Genomic DNA, 17,064 nt, shown 5'->3' on the forward strand with positions numbered 1-17,064 from the left:
TCAACTCTGCAGGGGAGCTTTTTGGTTTTCTGTGATAAACTGACCATCCAATAAGCCCAGGCTCCTGCTTAGCCTGTAAACACACGAGTGGCAGCAAACATGTTCAAGTAGCACTCTGCGACAATAATGGTACAAGGATCTCAGAAATCGAGGCAGGGTTTTGGTCTGTTCGCATTTAAAATTTCAGAAAGGCTAACAAAGAAAGAGATGATGCTTAAGTTAGATATAGCAGTAAAAGAAGCATAGAATATTAAGAAGATTGGGAACAGTGACGGGGATTGAGTCATATTTAAAAAAAGAAAGTGGGGGTTAATGAAATGGTAGCACAGTAATGTCTTTGTAGGGAAACCAAACAATCCTCCACTTAATTTTCCAATTAACTCTCTCTGACAGGGATGTGGGATGTTGAAAGAGCATCCGAGACAGCACGAGAAGATAAAAGACGGCCAAACTCTACAATTATGCTCTGAACTTAAGAAAACGAACAGAAAGCCTTCATTTGAAAGGTCATGTGAAACTAAACATTAAACAAACCTTTATCAATCTTCCTGTGAGGTTTTGGCTCAGACATGTTTTGGGGAACATGGCTGCCTGAGGACAGGACAGAGTCACAGGTGTTTTTGTTGATATCAATTTGAGACAAAAAAAAAAAAAAACAGGACGGAGAGAGAAAACAAGTGAAGCAGCTGAAACCTCGCATTATTTAGAAAAACGCAATCGTTTAAACAAATAAGCCAATTAACCAGGACACAGGCAAAAGAGTGTTTTTATTGGCACTAACAATATAGCTGCTATTAGAGCTTTCCCACAAATATATAATTTTTTTACAGCCACATGAAAGAACGTTTTTTTTACTTTTGTCTTTCAGGCAATCAGCATCTGGAGGAGATGATTGTTAAATGTGAATAAAGATCAAATAAAATATGATGAATGTTTTTGTCTGGCAAGGGGACAGAACGCCGCTGGGATAACAGCCTGAAGGATCTCTGAACTGTGAAACGTAATTTAACGTTTCTATCTCATGAGGATCTCTTTAAGGGGGTCATTTAAAAGCAATAAGTAAAAGTGACTCTTTTAGAGTCATTTCTGAAACAAATCTGCAGCTTTACCTCTGGTCTTCAACCTGCAGTAGTTTGAAGAGATTTAGAGTGCCGTTTCTTGTTGGTAGAAGAAACGGCTCCTTTTTCTTTCAGGCTGCAAAGTTTAAGACCGTCCATTGGTTGGTTTGTTGCCATGGAAGTCAGAGGAAACATGACAACCCGAATCTGCAGGTGTATTAACAATTTTAGTCATAACTGTCTCTATTTCTTGAAATAATTTTCAAAAGAACATGAAATTGTTCCCATGCAGGGTGAAACAAACAGATCCAGAGAAAAGCAACAGCGTGACTGTTGCTTTTGTGATCTCCTTTTCTCAGTGAAAATATAAAAACCATTAAAAAAAAACATAAAGCTACTCTATATTTCAAAACATAAGTATTCTTTTAATTTGCTAAATAGATTTTTTTTACTTAGCTCTAAAATGTGCTGCCTTATGGTAAAAGGTTGAGACGACATTAAAAGAAAATAAAACTTCCATGACATTTTGACATTTAAACATAGAGCTATATGAACAAAATCTCTGACAATTTTGCTTTCTAATCTACTAATCTAACCAGGTTAGATAAAACATTTACTCCTATACAAAAAACTGCTCTCTGGGTTTATATCCTCTTTGCTTCGATTGGCTTAATAATTGTTATATTGCTTAACACATATTTTCACAATCTACCAATCAGACATCTAATTTAAACTATTTAAATTCACTATTTTATTTTATTGGCATTGGATTCCAATAAAGGTAGTTTTTTTTTGTTGTGTGTGTGTGTAGGAAATCTTTCTTTCTCTATGTAAGGTTAAGGTTCAGAAACATTTTATGACACAGCAAGTGTATCTTTTAACCATGAATTCGGGGGCTTTCCTTCAGCTTGGTTCCAGGTCGACACGCTGTGCACATAAATGAGCTCATCCATCGTATATCTACTGGACTTTCTTCACTCCCCCTCCCACTCTCCCAAGAGAGACAGTGTTAGGAGTCAAGTTTTTGAAACTAAAGTGCAGTCAACCAAATACTTTCACTCTCTCCTGGCAGCAGGACGTGGAGGTGGACAGCGAAGGTGGGCTGCAGTGATTCTTCCCAGACAAGAGAAGTGTGTAAAGGATGAGAAGCGCCTCAGTCTAATTAAAAGGATCCTCTTTAAAGTTTTATAAACTGAGGAACTCCCTAAAGTTTGACAGCTACTTCGACAAAAATTACTCCCTAGGTGTTTATGCGTGCTGGTGTGATTCTGAAAACACTTTTGAAAAGGAAAACAAGCAACACCATGAGTTAAGTTACCTTTCTTGAGATATCCATTCGATAACTTGCTTTAAGGAAGTGAGTTACAAAACTGCTTGTGTTAGAAACATTACATCATGTGATTTTAAGAAGGAAGATCCAATACTACTGGAAAACCAAAAAAAAAGAGAGATTATTTGCTTTGCTTTTAATTTTGAATTTACGTAACTGTGACATCAACACGAATGCAGACAGAAAAGAGGCACAGAGATGTTTACTGTCCTTGCAAATGAAAATCACATAACAGAATCATTGCACGGACATTATTCATAGGGATTTACTTTTACCCCTCGTTGGCATGGAAATTATTAATTAAACGTCATATTTGACAGCTGTTTAACCCAAATGGCAGCAGGACAGAGGCAGGAGCGTGAAATGATAGATTTGACAGGGTAAAAATCAGATTCCTGAGTCCAAGAACAGCATAATACAGAAACTAAAGACACTCGAGAGGTTAAATACTTTGAAAGTATGATTGCGCTTTGAAAACTAAATCCACAAAATGAATGGCAGCTTGAGTGGGAAGCAACAACAAGAAGTTGGGTTGACTAGACTGATGACAGGACAGAAACATAGAACAATTTCAAGTAAAACCAAACTCTTAAATAAACAGAACTAAATACGTAAATAAATAAAAATACAGAAATAACCCAACGTACAGAACTCCAAATAAAGCAATCAGCCTGTGGGATCACGACATTCTGGACGTTGAAGCATTTACCAGAACTCTGTTAAAAACTAGTTTGCTGTCATTACAGACAGATGGTGTCTCTGCCAGTAAACCTGTAATTTAAAGGAACATAACCTGCCGTGAAGAGCAGAGGGCTCACATTTCCAGCCTGAATTTCGCCAGAAGCTTGTTAATGGCCTTAAGAAGTGTGAGGCTTACCTGAAACTTGTTAAGTGCTGTTTACTCATATGTTACTGGGAGTGTGTATATATTTGAGGCATATGTGTCTTTAAAAGCCACAATTTAAACGGATATTTATACAAACGTCTTGCAGGCACTGCATATGTCCCAGTGCAACCAGCAATGTTTTGAAGATTTACGAGCAAGAGAGCATAACAAAACATAAGACATTAAGTTCTGTTTTCCAAGGTTATTAAAGCGTCTCAGTAAACTCTGATTACTAAATGAAACCCAGGAAGACGCCAACAATCGCAGATTCCTGGCTCTACTTCGGAAGAGAGCATCTGCTGTGTCATTAAACTCTCCTGCCAGAGGATGAAACAAACTGTCTTTCCTTCAGGTCCAACAAACATATTTATTCTATTTACAAACTTGGAGAACAGAAATGCTTTTTTTTTTTTTTTTCCTGCAAAGCACAAACGTCTATGTACAAACAAACTGCTCGGTAGATTTGTTGACATCCAAAATGTGTAAATTAATATTTCATTGCAGTAAAATCCAATAATCCCTTTATTTCTTCTGTTTTATTAATGGCATCCCTGCTACGTTTTACTACTCTCTTTTTGCTAATTGCAGAGCGCTCAGTCTTCCTCCTATAAAATTTGACTGTTATGACTTCTTCTCTTCGGCTCTTTAGGGTTTTTCTAAAGAATAAGGTAAAGAAACTCAGAAGTTTATTTAGCGTCTAGTTGAACCACTTCTGTGTTGGTTTGGTCATCACTAGCCTCATGAAAGACCAGGTTACGCCCCAATCTATGATTCTATCTAAACTCTTCTGGGACCCCAAAGAGATGTTTAACTAAAAACCAGGCCCACAGCATCACAGATCCTACACCATACTTGACAGTGCAGAAATTGTACTTTTCCATACATTCTCAATTTGTTCTTAATCTAGAGCCATTGTTTCTGAAAATCCCAGCCTGAACAAAACATGCGGTTCCTGTTAAAGTCCCGGTAGGTTTTAACAAACTTTACATGTTTACGCTTTGGATATTGGACAGAACAGGCGTTTTCCCAAACAGATGATTTAGGTAGCATCTAATGGTCGTTATGAAGACTTGCTGATTTCAAGATGCTGCTATTCGCTCCAGATTTATTTTGTTGCCAAGATAAATATTAGTTCAGTTACTAAAAGAAATGAGCCCCTCTTTGGTGTAATTTTAACCCCCTTTGTACACTAAGAAAGTTCCTTGAAAGTCTGATTAACCTAAAAAAAAGAAAAGTATAAATTGAAAACCCATTCAGTTACATTTATTTGTAAAGATATTGATAGGTGACATTAATTACTTCTTAATTTAAGTTTTCTGCTGGATGAATGTTAGTGCTCAAAATAAATGTTTAATTTAACTTTTTTTTTCTCAGTGGGTTATTATGCTAATGCTATAAAAGGTTAATTCATTTTAAGGCTGTTTGCACACTTGGGATGACAACAAATTTAGGACATTATTCCAAGAAACAAGGACAACATTAACAGGTTGGCAAACCCTGGCAAATTTGAGTTGTGAAGTAATCTTTTAATTTTACTTACATGTTTTCTGACTGGGAATAGTATTAATGTTTTGAGGAAGTCGAGCCAGAGTCTGGACTTGAATTTGACAGAGAATCTGTTCAGGGAGATACAGATTAGGGTGATAGTGATGAGGCCTTCCAACTTCAAATAAATGGAGAAAATTGCCAAAAATAAATCTCCAAAATGTCTGAAAAATGCAAAACCCTGGTCAATAATCGTCAGAAGAGTTCAATTGCTTTTTTCCACTAAATACTGAGAAAGGTGTTTTACACAATTTAAATAAACTTCTTGAATGAGAATAAATTTAAATGTAAAGATGCAAAAAGTATGAATGATTTTGGGCTTAAATACAGACTTTGAGACATTACAACACCTTATCTATTTAAAGCATGAACCCTGGGATTTCATGATGATGACCGGCTGTCATCTGACTGTCTGTGCAAAAAAACCTCTGTGACATGAGAGCAAAGTGTAAATCCAGCCGACCTTCCACAAATTAACCATCTGTTCATTTGCTCCGAGAGTCGGTTAGTTTGGCACCACAGGTGACAATCAGCTATTTAAACTAAAAAGAAAAAAAAATCCTGTAAGTAAAATGTTCATCTTTTATTTATTTACCATTTAGCTTGAGTTTTGGTCAAAGTGATCAACTGTAGAGCAGGAAATAAAACATGATGCCATAATATTGCCAGCAGTCACTGTGCAGCCAAGACTGAGGGATGAGTGAAGAAAACAGCTTTATTACTCCAGAGGCAACAGAGCCACAGAACTGTAAAATTGGTCACAGAAATGGTATTGATCTGGCTTTTCAAAGGGCTGTTGTGACCAGACTCATAATGTTCCCATGTAAAGGCTCTCGCTTTCTTCTCCGTCTTTATCCCGTCCTCCCAGCCACAACTGATGCTATTATGCAACGCAGAGACAGGCTGCGGCTGAGTGGCCGAGATTACACGGTGAAATGAGAAAAAGTCCTTCGCTGCGTCTGTGTGTGTTTAAAAAAAACAAACACGTCACTTTTTGGGGAATCTATTGGAATAGCAAGACCTACCCACTCAATGGAGATTTCTCGGCTAAGATGAAAACTTTGGATAATTCATCCTGAGTCATGCAGATTTAGATATGCAGAAAGCTGCGTTTTCTGAGCAAAGCAGTGACCTTGCTGGAAAATTCCCTTTTCCTTACACATATCCCCACCTGGGCTGCAACATAATGGGATGGGAGATGAGGAGGATGAGCCAGTGCGGCCAGCTTGTGCAGACAGTGACTGATTGTCTGGGGATTGCTACCTAACGGTATGCATTACTAAAACATAATTGACTTTAGTGCAAAACAACATCCCGAGGGGTTACGGTGTGGCCTCAAGGTCAGAATTTCGGGTAGAGACTGATAGGAACACTGCAACAAGATGAAAGAATAACAACGAGATCCATTAACCTTGACCCTGCATTGAGGAGCTTCTATTAAGAATTTTGTTGTTGTTTTTTTTTTCCATCTCAGAAGAGCTACGAGTGTTGTTAAATAACAATTCAGACCAGTGCAGCACAGCTTCTTTGTCCCATTTTAATATTTTCCTGTCAGGGCTTTGACTAATGGTGGAAAAAAAAAACAAGAAAGAAGATTAGAAAGCATAAACCTTCCTTCTTTAGCAAACGTGGTCACTGAAGCTGCTTCTGACACTCAGCCGGGCCCACCGACCGACTCAGGCACCAGTCTCAGACAAAATGACAGCATATTTAGTGTCATCACCCATCAACCATCCGTCACTCGGCGCTGCCTCTCTCTCTGATTGATGGACACCCCCTGGTGTGCAGAGAACAACGAGACATCCAACTGTCGTGGCAGTGTCTGCGGCTAATGACCCGCCGGAAGGCGTCTGAGAGTGAACAAGGAGCAAAAGTTAGCTGCATGTCCGCACCAACAATCACAATCAATGATTTTAAACACACGCACACACACGGCAGCAGACTTACACGCAAAAGGGAGAAAAACATCCAGATAAAATGTGCAAAGAAACAAGTAAGCATTTTAATAGGATTAACTTGCACAGAGCACAGTACTGCAGGGATTTGTCTTCATGGGCATAGATTGTATTATTGATAGAATCGAACTGTAAAAACGAGGCATTGTTTAAGCATGAAAATATTACTCTGACTGTGTCTTACAAAAAACTGCATCCAAGCATTTTATTCAAGGATTAGGCTCACACCTTCGTTCCAGGAGAAGGATTTGTGTATTTATTTTCTTTAATCCACAAAGTGGCTTGAAAAAATATTGTTTGAACTTTCTCCCATTTTGTCAAAATACAACCATTAACGTTGATTTATTTTAATAAAACTTTATATGTTTGAACAAGTACACACAAATAATAAAAAAAGAGTGCATACTTATGGTATCACTGGAGGAGTTGCAGAAATTCACTGCTCTGGTGTCACAAAGACTCTGACATTTTTCTAAATAAAGGGTTTTTTTTTTTTATTTCAAATTGGTCCATGATGCAGATGCTGAGGGTAGAACTGCCAGGCAAGAGACCTAGAGGAAGACCGAAGAGGAGATTTACAGATGGAGTGAAAGACGTCATGAAGGTAGCTGCTGTGAGAGAAGAAGCCGCAGACGACATGCTGTGGCTGCCCCTGAAAGGAAAAAGCCGATCAATACACACAATCAGGGGAGGATTCTGAAAGTTAAATTTTAAAAATAATCTCCATAGAAACTATGATACTATTTTCTTAACATGCAAATCACTAAATCACAACACCAACCTTGCCCTGAAACGTGGTGGTCTTGCTGTGGGACTAGTTAGATCAGTGGCGCCCAAAGTGGATCCTCGAGGGCCGGGCATCCAGCATGTTTAAGTTCTCTCCCTGGTTTAACACACCTGGATCAAATGATGTCTCATTAGAGCAAAAAGAAGAACACTGATATGCTGATAAGGTTGTTACTACCACCAGGAAGAGAACTATAACACGCAGGCTGCCCAGCCCTCGACGGCCGACTTTGGGCACCGCTGAGTTAGATGAAAGAAACTAAATTCAGGACTATCCTGAAGAAGAAAAAACTTTTATAGGACACAAAAACAACACCTTCCAGCAAGACGAGATCAGAAAACATAAAGCCTGAGCTTTCACACTCCAGATCAAAGCATAATGTGCTGTAATGTGTGTCAACACGTCCTGACCAAAAACACAACTGAAAAATCTGTGACTCGAAAATTGACATTCAGCTTGAGCTATTTTGCAAAGAAGAAAGCCGAGCGAGCGCCGCTGAAGGAAAACGTTCTCCGCGCTTGCCATAAAACGTGTGAAAGGTCAGGGGACGTGAATACTTTTACATGGCTCTGTTTCCAGTGGGTGTGATGAATGTGCTGCTCAGTGTCAGTAAAGGTTACAATCTGTTGTTGACATTTCATTGTTAGCTGCAGCGAGCTATGAAGAAAGACTTCAAATGCAACCGTTCAAGTCAAATAACTTTTCCTTTGGGCAAAATTGTTTATGGATTGAATAATCTACTCTGGATGTGCGAGACAAATACATTTTGCAGGGTTCATTCGCCGCAGATATTTTAGGTTGATCTTTACTTCCCCGCAAGCTCAATGTATGCTGAAGGTCTTTCACCGGAGCAGAGGAAAACCTCTGATTTAACGAGTTAAAATCTTTAAACCTGTAGCTGTCCGGATAATACACTCGGGAGACTTTATTGAAATTGAGCGTTGCAGCATCAGAGGTCTTTCTCAGCCCAATTCCATCACATAACATTTTAAATGAATCGCTTTTTGCTGTGGTTCCCTCTGTGAGTATGATTTTGAGCTGGCGTAAAAGTGAGCGAACTATCCAATCAGGGTTTTATATCGTTCCCATCAAAATCCTGAAACTTCAATAAAAGGGAGCATGATAAAAGATCAAGAGAGAGTTTTTAAATCCACCACATTTTGCCTTCAGGTGCTTCCAGAGGGCTCGTTTTCCTCCAGAACTTTGCCACTGAGCATGCAGGCTTCCCCCCCCCAGAGCTGTTTTGCACCTGTCAACCGGATTTTATGTCTGGCGGGGCGGCACTGGCCATGTTTTACTGATTGGAGGATTAGAAGAGGAGTGGGGTTGAGATAGCATCGACTCTCTGTCCTCCAGACAACATGACGATAGCAGTGTTGTTTGATGTGCGAGTTGAGGGTGAGTTTAACCGATAACTAATATCTGCATGTCCCATCAAATCACGACCTCGCAAAGCGGGGATGCTTTAATTAGGAAACACCCAGAGGCAAGTGCATATGCATATATTTTGTTTTTTGCAATAAAATTTAATCTGCCACTGGAAAGTCAAATAGACGCAGAAAAGCAGCTAAAAAACACACCTTTGATCTGAGATGATTGTTGAATTATTTCCCCCTGTTAATATTCAAAGGAATGTATTATTGCTGCGTAGGATTTGCTGACCTCTTACCCACTCTTAGATTTTCAGAGTCACAACTCTGTTGAATGAATTTCTTACTTTATCTTAAACAATCCCATCAAGAAGAGGGATATAATCCAAGTTTAGATAGTTCTCACTGAGCCAGAGTATGCAGGATAAGTAGAGAGAATTATAGGTCTATTGAAGGGATTTAAAGTTAAGTTTCACTTTGAGTTTTCATTTATTTTGGTTTAGAAGTTGATCAGCTTATAATAACTCCATACCTTTAAAAGGGGAGTTTGGATGTTCATGCGTTTTGTATTCTGAGTACTCGACTTTCCTCCTTCCTCACAAGTTCTCAGTTGATTTGAAGCAACTGAGAACTTGTGAACTGTCTCCTTTTTGTTTGAGCTCTCGCTGAATTTACTTCTATAATGATGACACTCTATTAACCAGAGAATCCAGGATGTCAATGTGATTCATTCCTAGATTAGAGTGAAATGAAATTAAATCAATTTTCCATGCTTTGTGTGTATTAAGCCTTTTTTAGCATCAGCTGTTAATAGCTGATTAAGCAGCTTGATGCTGAGTAATAACAAAGCATGGCCATAATTTAATTATCATGTTCCTATACTTTATTGATCTTGTGGCCACACTTCGCTGGCCCTCGACTGTGACAAATGCCTTTTCCCAAAAAATATATCACAAGAGAAGCTCCACAATCTGTGCCTATTGACTGTTTTCATATCCGAAGATTCGTCAGCTTCCAGTTTTCTCGGCATCAGTTTGGAAGACGGCCAGTCACGACCTGGGACGGATGGGCTGCACCGGAGCCGACCGGTCGGGTTTCTGGACACGCTTGGCACCGGTTCAGAAATCCCCGGGCTGCCTGAGGTATTCAAAAGGTTGCACCAGTTGATATCCTCATTATGTTCCAACACATTATTTGAATAGTTGATGATGTAACAATTCACTAAGCGCTCGTCGGCACTCTGCTTCTCATTTGGCCCTCTGAAGGTGCTGGAAGAAACAAATTATATCGCTATTGGTCACGAAGTTTCTTGATGAATAATTCATCGGGATGCAGGGGGACTCTCACAATCGCTGTTAATGACAAAGCGTGCCATCTGCCACAGCAACAGGTAATTTAAAGACTCCATCATAGTGTCAAAAGCGTGAGTGTAGACGTGATACAAATGACATCGCCAAGAGGCAACAGACAATGCCCAGATGTTCTCAAAGAAAAAAAGAACAAATTCTGTTATTTTCCTGCTCTTCTGAGAGAAAAATATAAACAAATGTATTCAAGCATTGCTTGTTTTCCTCCCAATTTAATATGTCATGCAGGAAGATGACATTATAACCTCCTGGAGGAGGATGACGCATTAAACCCACTGTTTGCATTGTCTCCTACCCAAAATGGAGCGAGGAACAGACTGACCATGCCAAGGACAAATTAGTGTCAGGGAACTTGATCGAACAAGAGCGGGTGCTGACTGTGAAACGTTGGGATAATGCATTTCGCCATCAAATATTCATGAGTCCATGCACATTACGCACCGCGCCGTACGTCATCCGCTCGCCAATTACACCTGCAGCCCCAACGAGAAAGACACACCTAAAGGGTAGTGGGAACAACATGTAGAGTCATAAAGCTGTCCAAAAAGGGTAGATCTGCATAAGAAATAGTCATCTCCGTGAATGTGCCCTGAAAGCTGGGCGCTGTTCGACCATAATTAGGTGGAATTCATCGTCCTTAAAATTTACCAGAAATGAAGATGAGGAGATGTCTGCTGCTGCATGGGGACATCCTGCCCTTCTAATGTTAAAGACATAAAGAAGAACGCGTCCATTTCTGCCAGCAGGCTTTTATGTGAGCATTATTCTTCACTTCACCGTATGAAGAAACCTCATAATTAAATTGTCAAACACAATCAAACTGGGAAAAGTAGACTGCATAAAGGGGGTGATTAAATTAAATAGCTGCTTATGTGTATTTTGAAATGAAAAGCTGTCATAAATTCTTATTCTGAATTAAAACATAATTTGTAGTTGCACATAGCTGTGTTTATTCTGGTTTTTTTTTTCAGTTTGTAATACCATTTTCTCCTATTTTCTTCTTTATATGACTTTATTGGATTTGCCCGTAAAAAAAAAAAAAAAAAAAATCCTCATGACGTCTCCGCTGCTTCTTCCATGCACAGAACTTGTGTGCATACGGAGCTGGTGAGTGGTTCATATACGTCATTCACGGGAATAACCAGATACAAAACTGAACGCACAGGCTCAGATATATTCATACACCCACAGCATCTTGGCAGTGTCACCTTGACTCCTCCAAAAACAGGTTTTTCATCCACTCCAGATGTCATTTGGGTGCAAAAAGAGCAAATCACCATGCTCTCATTCGTCTTGCAGATGTCTCACTTTGAATTTCTGGTACAGTCACCAACACTCATCAACGTTTTTCCACCTGTACATGATGTTTTGGAGGAGTGAACGTTGGCTGAGATATCTGATAACTCTTGTAGAAAACTACCAGTCCAGCCTCCATCAGCATCACTCTTTGGTAAATTACTGTCTCGCAGATTTAATTTGATGAAGTTAATCTTCTTCAACCTCAAGTGTCCCTCTACTCGACTCTTTCTCGTTTTCCTGTTTTTAAAACTCCATCTATTTCTATTGAAAACAAGTGATTTCATTTGCTGCCTTTTTTTTGGGGGGGGGCGGGGGTGCTTCAGCCAACTGGTGTCTCTTACTGCAGATGTTTGGACATCACACAACTCGTGTTATCATTCGAAAACTGCGTTATTTAAAAAGACAGAATAGAAATAAAGCCAGGTTTTCTCTGCCCAAAGCAGATAAATGTGCTTAGTGTGGATTTATTTTTTTTTTTTTAAGTTTGGTGCTGATTTTGTGGTCTTACTTCTCGCAGTCTGGGATGGTGTTCCGCTGAGTTTGAGTTTTCACTAATTTTTGAAAACTTTTAACTGTGTAAGCAAATCTAAAAAGAAAAAAAAAAAAAGCTGTAAAAGCTAAGTCCCTTGGAAACCAATCTGTTTGAATAAACTCTCCTCTAACTGCTGACAGAAACAGTGAAATTTCCAGTTAATGCCTGTGCATGCAGACAAAATGTTACTAGGCGCTCTGCATATTTAAGCCTGTAAATATAATTGTGTATGGATTACAGAAAATCCACAATAAATTCAAATATTTCCATCCTGTTCTTATATTTAACAATCACATTTGCATGTTTTATCATCATCATCCTGAAAGAAGAAAAGATTTCAAGAGTGATATGGCATTTATACGAATGAACGTAAACTTTTGACTGAATATCAGTGACTTAATTTAATTCTCCTCTAAATCACCAGTAAGATATAAAGAGACAAAATCTGTCTTTGTCTACGCTGGGAGATCATTTTTATTACATCAAGCTGTCTTTATGATCTGATAGTTTCTGAATCCAAAGGGGCATTCACCCAATTATAGCAGTTGTCAATAATCCAAACTAAATGCTCGGCTGCTTTATTTTGATGCAGGTGTTTGTAATAAGACCTTCAAAACTTCTTTCTGCATCGCTGCTTTTATAGATTGCATTTGCTGGCGTAAGATGAATATTGTTTCAGCTTGTTTATTTAAAAAAAAATGGTATGAATATCATTACTATGTGGGACAAACAAGATCTACTCAACACTCTGTCACAAGATGATAGAAATTCACTATGTTCTTTGAATCTTAAGCAGTTCCCTCTTCCCCCACCACTTTCTGTTTGTGTGGTTTGAACTCCCATTATTTGTTTGTTTGGTTTATTTATTTATTTATTTTTTTTTTGCTGGACGTGGATTTGGAGCCAGCAAGCAACCAGCCAATCCTCATTCTGAATCCCGTTCTGACACAAGCCTGTGGCTACTAGCTTTGCCCAAATCCACAGCCTCTGTGCTGCCCAGCAGCCAGCATGGCAGGATTTCCACCACAATTATTCCTTCTTCCAGCTCCTCTAGCTCTTGTCCGAAACACAAGGCTGCTCCATGCTCTCTTTCTTTTATTTTTTTTATTTTAAATCAGCTTTCATTTCACCAAAGCAAAGCATTCATCGGCACACATGGCTCATTTCAAAGCTCTTGCTTTAGTGTGTGATCTAAAACTAGATCCAGCATCGTCAACCAGCAATATGGCTTTTGTTTTCATTCACAACAACAACAAAAAAACATAACCCTAACCCTGACAGTGAAAATCCTTCGTTGGAGTTCTCCTCCATCCTCTGCTGAACGTTTCCATCTTGACTTCCTGGAGGTCAGCCAGCTGCGGTTATCGCATCTCTCTCCTCTCGCTCTCAGATCTGAATCCTCCGTGGGCAACATAAGGCTCATCCAGGACACTTAATTTGATGAAAATAAGCTGTTAGCTGAGGTCTTCCCCACTGGTGGCAGCCCGAGGCTGAGTTGATCTTCCTCTGCATGATTCCTAGCGGATGACAAGCACGATTCCCTCTTCAACCTCGGAGGCACACATTAGGCTCCTACTTGCAGCACCATGCACGTCCAGTGCAATACATATAAAATGATAATGGTAGTCTGGGAGGGGCTTTTCCTGAGATCACACTGTTAAAAAAAAAAATCTTTTATATGTTTTAGAGGCCTTGATGTGCAAAAATGAATAAAAATCAAAAACATAGTTGAGCTATGATGCTTTTAATCAAAGAGCTCAGCATCTTAGAAATAGAAATCTGTGAATTGTATCAACCCTCGCTTTCCTGAGCGCACAGCGTGGGGTCTGCTCAGGTGTAACAGACAGAGACGATCCTTCCCCATTCAGCAGGGAATAGACCTGTCACTCCTGGAAAAAGAAAAGAAAAAAAAAAAAACCCTTGAAGAACCAACCAACGGAACCACATGCAGCTCTCCCTGAACACAGGCGGCGCGCTGCACACTTATCTGGTGTGAACCAGGGTGGAAAGATACTAATGCAGGGCCACCGTCATGCAGGATGCAGTCATTCTCTGCAGATTGTGCTTGTTGGTGTTTACACTGGATTTTCTTTTGTTTTTGTTTTTTTGTTTTTTTATTTGGCCGCAATGTTTTGGAAGCTCGGGATATTTTGATGACTCACGACCTGTTCCGAAACAACAAATGTAATTGTTTGCTGCTTTTGTTGCAGGGTTAAACAAACTGACTTGCTGTCAGCTTCCTTGTTTTGTTTTGTTTTGGCTCAGGTATAAAAATTCCCTGTGAGGATCATTAAAGTTAAAATTCAAACTCCTTCTAGAAACCCAGCAAAAATACCAGAGCTGCAAACTAATTCAAGTGTAAAATGTGTATTTGTATGATTTTTTTTCTCTCACTAATAGTTTTTAAGGTAAACACAGTTACTTAGCTTGCTTCTTTTAGTTACCTGTTCCGAGAATATCTGAGGGACCTCAAATGACTTCAGTGGGTTTCTAATAAATCAAGCCAATCTAAAAAGCACGCACATTTTTTACAATGCAAGTTTTTGAGAGCGGTAAATCACTTTAAGGTTTTTCTCTGTGTAAAATTTCAGATATGTTCTGTGCAACTCAACTGAGAAACAATTCAGAAAAATAAAAAATATAAAAACAATAAAACAAAAGCTGTTTAAATCTTTGCATTCAGAGATTTAAACAGGACGAAAATGACTCCATTTTGTAAAGGAACCGGTCAGCAGAAGAGCAAAACAAAATCCAAAGCAGTACACATTGCCAATGCACTGTCACTACCTGGATTTAATTAAGCATATAGGTACAAGCCCCCTATTACTACATTGGCTGCTATCTTCCAGCTAGCAACACATTTTTACCCCAACTGCTGAAATGAGCTTCTTATTTCTAAACAACCACATCAGTGGTCAAGCAAAAGACGTTAAGAAGGGTCAAATTACTGCCATGCATCAAGCAGAGAAAAAAAAAAACATAAGGGGCTGCGGAAGCCATTAATATTGTGTCGAGAACACATGACTAAAAACTGGAAGAAAAGTGGGGAGCCATGGCCTTTAAGAAAGAAATGTGGCAAAAACAAAATGAGTGTGTCTGACAATTACTTTAATGTTTGGTGAAATTACACCGAAGAAAAACAACAGTAGAACTGAGAGATGCGTTCAGTGGCGAAGGTAAGAACATTTCCACACTCACAATGTGAAGGGAAGTCAAGAGATTGGGTCTAAACATCTGTGTGGTCAGAAGAAAACTTCTAATCGAGGAAGTTAACGGGTGGACAAAAAGGCTGCAATTTGCAAGGCATCACAAAGATTGGATTCTGTAGTCTGAGGGGTCAGAATTACCCTCTTCCAGAGTGATGAGGGCAACAAGGTAAATAGAGCAGCAGATGAAGCGATGGACCCATCACATTTAGTGATGGGTCCATCTGTAAAAATCTGTGGAGGTAGGACGAAGATCTGGGGTTGTTGTGATCAGGTCTAGAATCAGCAACATTAGGAGTTTCAGCTGACTGTCTAAATAAACAGAAAGACCAGGTTATTCCATCAATGGATTTTTTTTTCTTCCTTGATGGGATGTGGGGTATATTCTGAAATGATAATCTAGGATTCATCGAACGCAGCAGAGCACTCAGATGCGCCCGTTGTTGAAAGCCACAGTACAACAGTAAGACCTGATTTGATTTAGACTTTTTGATTTGCAGTGGTGATAGGACTGCTTCTGTATGACATGTAGCACCTCTGTGGTGTTACATGATAGGACTGAAACTGGTTTCATACCTTGACATTTACAGCAGCTGAACATTTTTGCCACCAGGCTAGAAGGAGACGGGGGTGAGGGGGGGAGAGGAACACACACGCCTTTACAGTTTCAATCTTTGCCACACTTAATCGTTTAGTTTACATCATGCAGATTACGGTCCATAAGGGGTCAATAATAGACTGTTTTGTTGCCTGGTGCATCTCCCCTAAAGTCTTGAGTCTCAGAGCAACAAAATACAACTTAAAAGGAACAAACTGCTTAGGTGACAGAGGATGTTGTGACTAAACAGACTCAGGCTTGCTTTACTATTCTAAGTTTCTAATCAACGACCGAAGGCTGTTTTATTCTAAAAACAGTGAAGGCTTTGAACTGGACCCATCACAAATGATATTTTAAAATGAAATTCAAAAGAAAAAAAACCCAGAGGCTATAAAATAATAGGGAAACCTCTTAGAATGTGTGTTTCTTCACGAGATGTAGCCTGCATGAATCAAGGAGATGATTTCAGTATGCAGGACAGAGAAAAGGCTGGGTTGGTTGGTCGGTGGTGATTATGGAGGAAAGAGATGGTATAAGACAAGCAAAGCATTTCAAGCCAGCATGGGGCGGTCTGGAGATTTTAATTTAAACCCCCCCACCAAGCAAGTGACGCAAGTGGGTCGGTGAAGGAGGACAAAACTACCGAAAAGTGGGCAATAAAAGGCTGGACTGACAGCTCAATACGATTTCCACAAATAAACCACAGGATAATGTTGTGGCGACAGAAAAAGGACAAAGCGTCTGAGCAGACGTTCGTTTAGCATTAAAGACGTAAACATTTACATCAAAATTTTCAGAAAATGGATTTTGAGATATGTCTGAGAGATATTTCAGCACAGCCAGGACAGATTATTTGAAAGTGGTCAAGAAGCTGTTTCAGTAAAATCTTACTAAAAATCAGTAAAAACAGTATGTAGGAAGCATCAATGTCCTTTGTTTAAACCATGAATGTGGATTTGAGACATGAGTGAGATAAAAATGGTGTCAATGAATCACCGTTGTTAAACAACCTGCCAAACACATTATGCTTCCCCACTGCTGACGAGCTTTATGGGGACTCTGATTTCACTTTGCAGCAGGACTTGGCACCTGCTCACACCACAACACCATTAAGGATTTATTGGGTATTAT

The 17,064-nt window shown here is 39.4% G+C and overlaps 1 long non-coding RNA gene across 1 annotated transcript; it reads right to left on the bottom strand.

The window, feature by feature from the left end:
- Positions 1-6,005: 6,005 nt before the first annotated feature.
- On the bottom strand, positions 6,006-7,278 carry LOC103149134 (uncharacterized). The gene is made up of 2 exons (XR_477433.2): positions 7,181-7,278; positions 6,006-6,669 (listed from the first exon to the last, which is right to left on the bottom strand). It is a non-coding gene; the product is annotated as an uncharacterized LOC103149134 (long non-coding RNA).
- Between the last annotated feature and the right edge of the window lie 9,786 nt (positions 7,279-17,064).

The sequence above is a fragment of the Poecilia formosa genome, unplaced genomic scaffold (genome assembly GCF_000485575.1).
Source record: "Poecilia formosa unplaced genomic scaffold, Poecilia_formosa-5.1.2 Scaffold6, whole genome shotgun sequence".
NCBI classification, from domain to species: Eukaryota; Metazoa; Chordata; class Actinopteri; order Cyprinodontiformes; family Poeciliidae; genus Poecilia; species Poecilia formosa.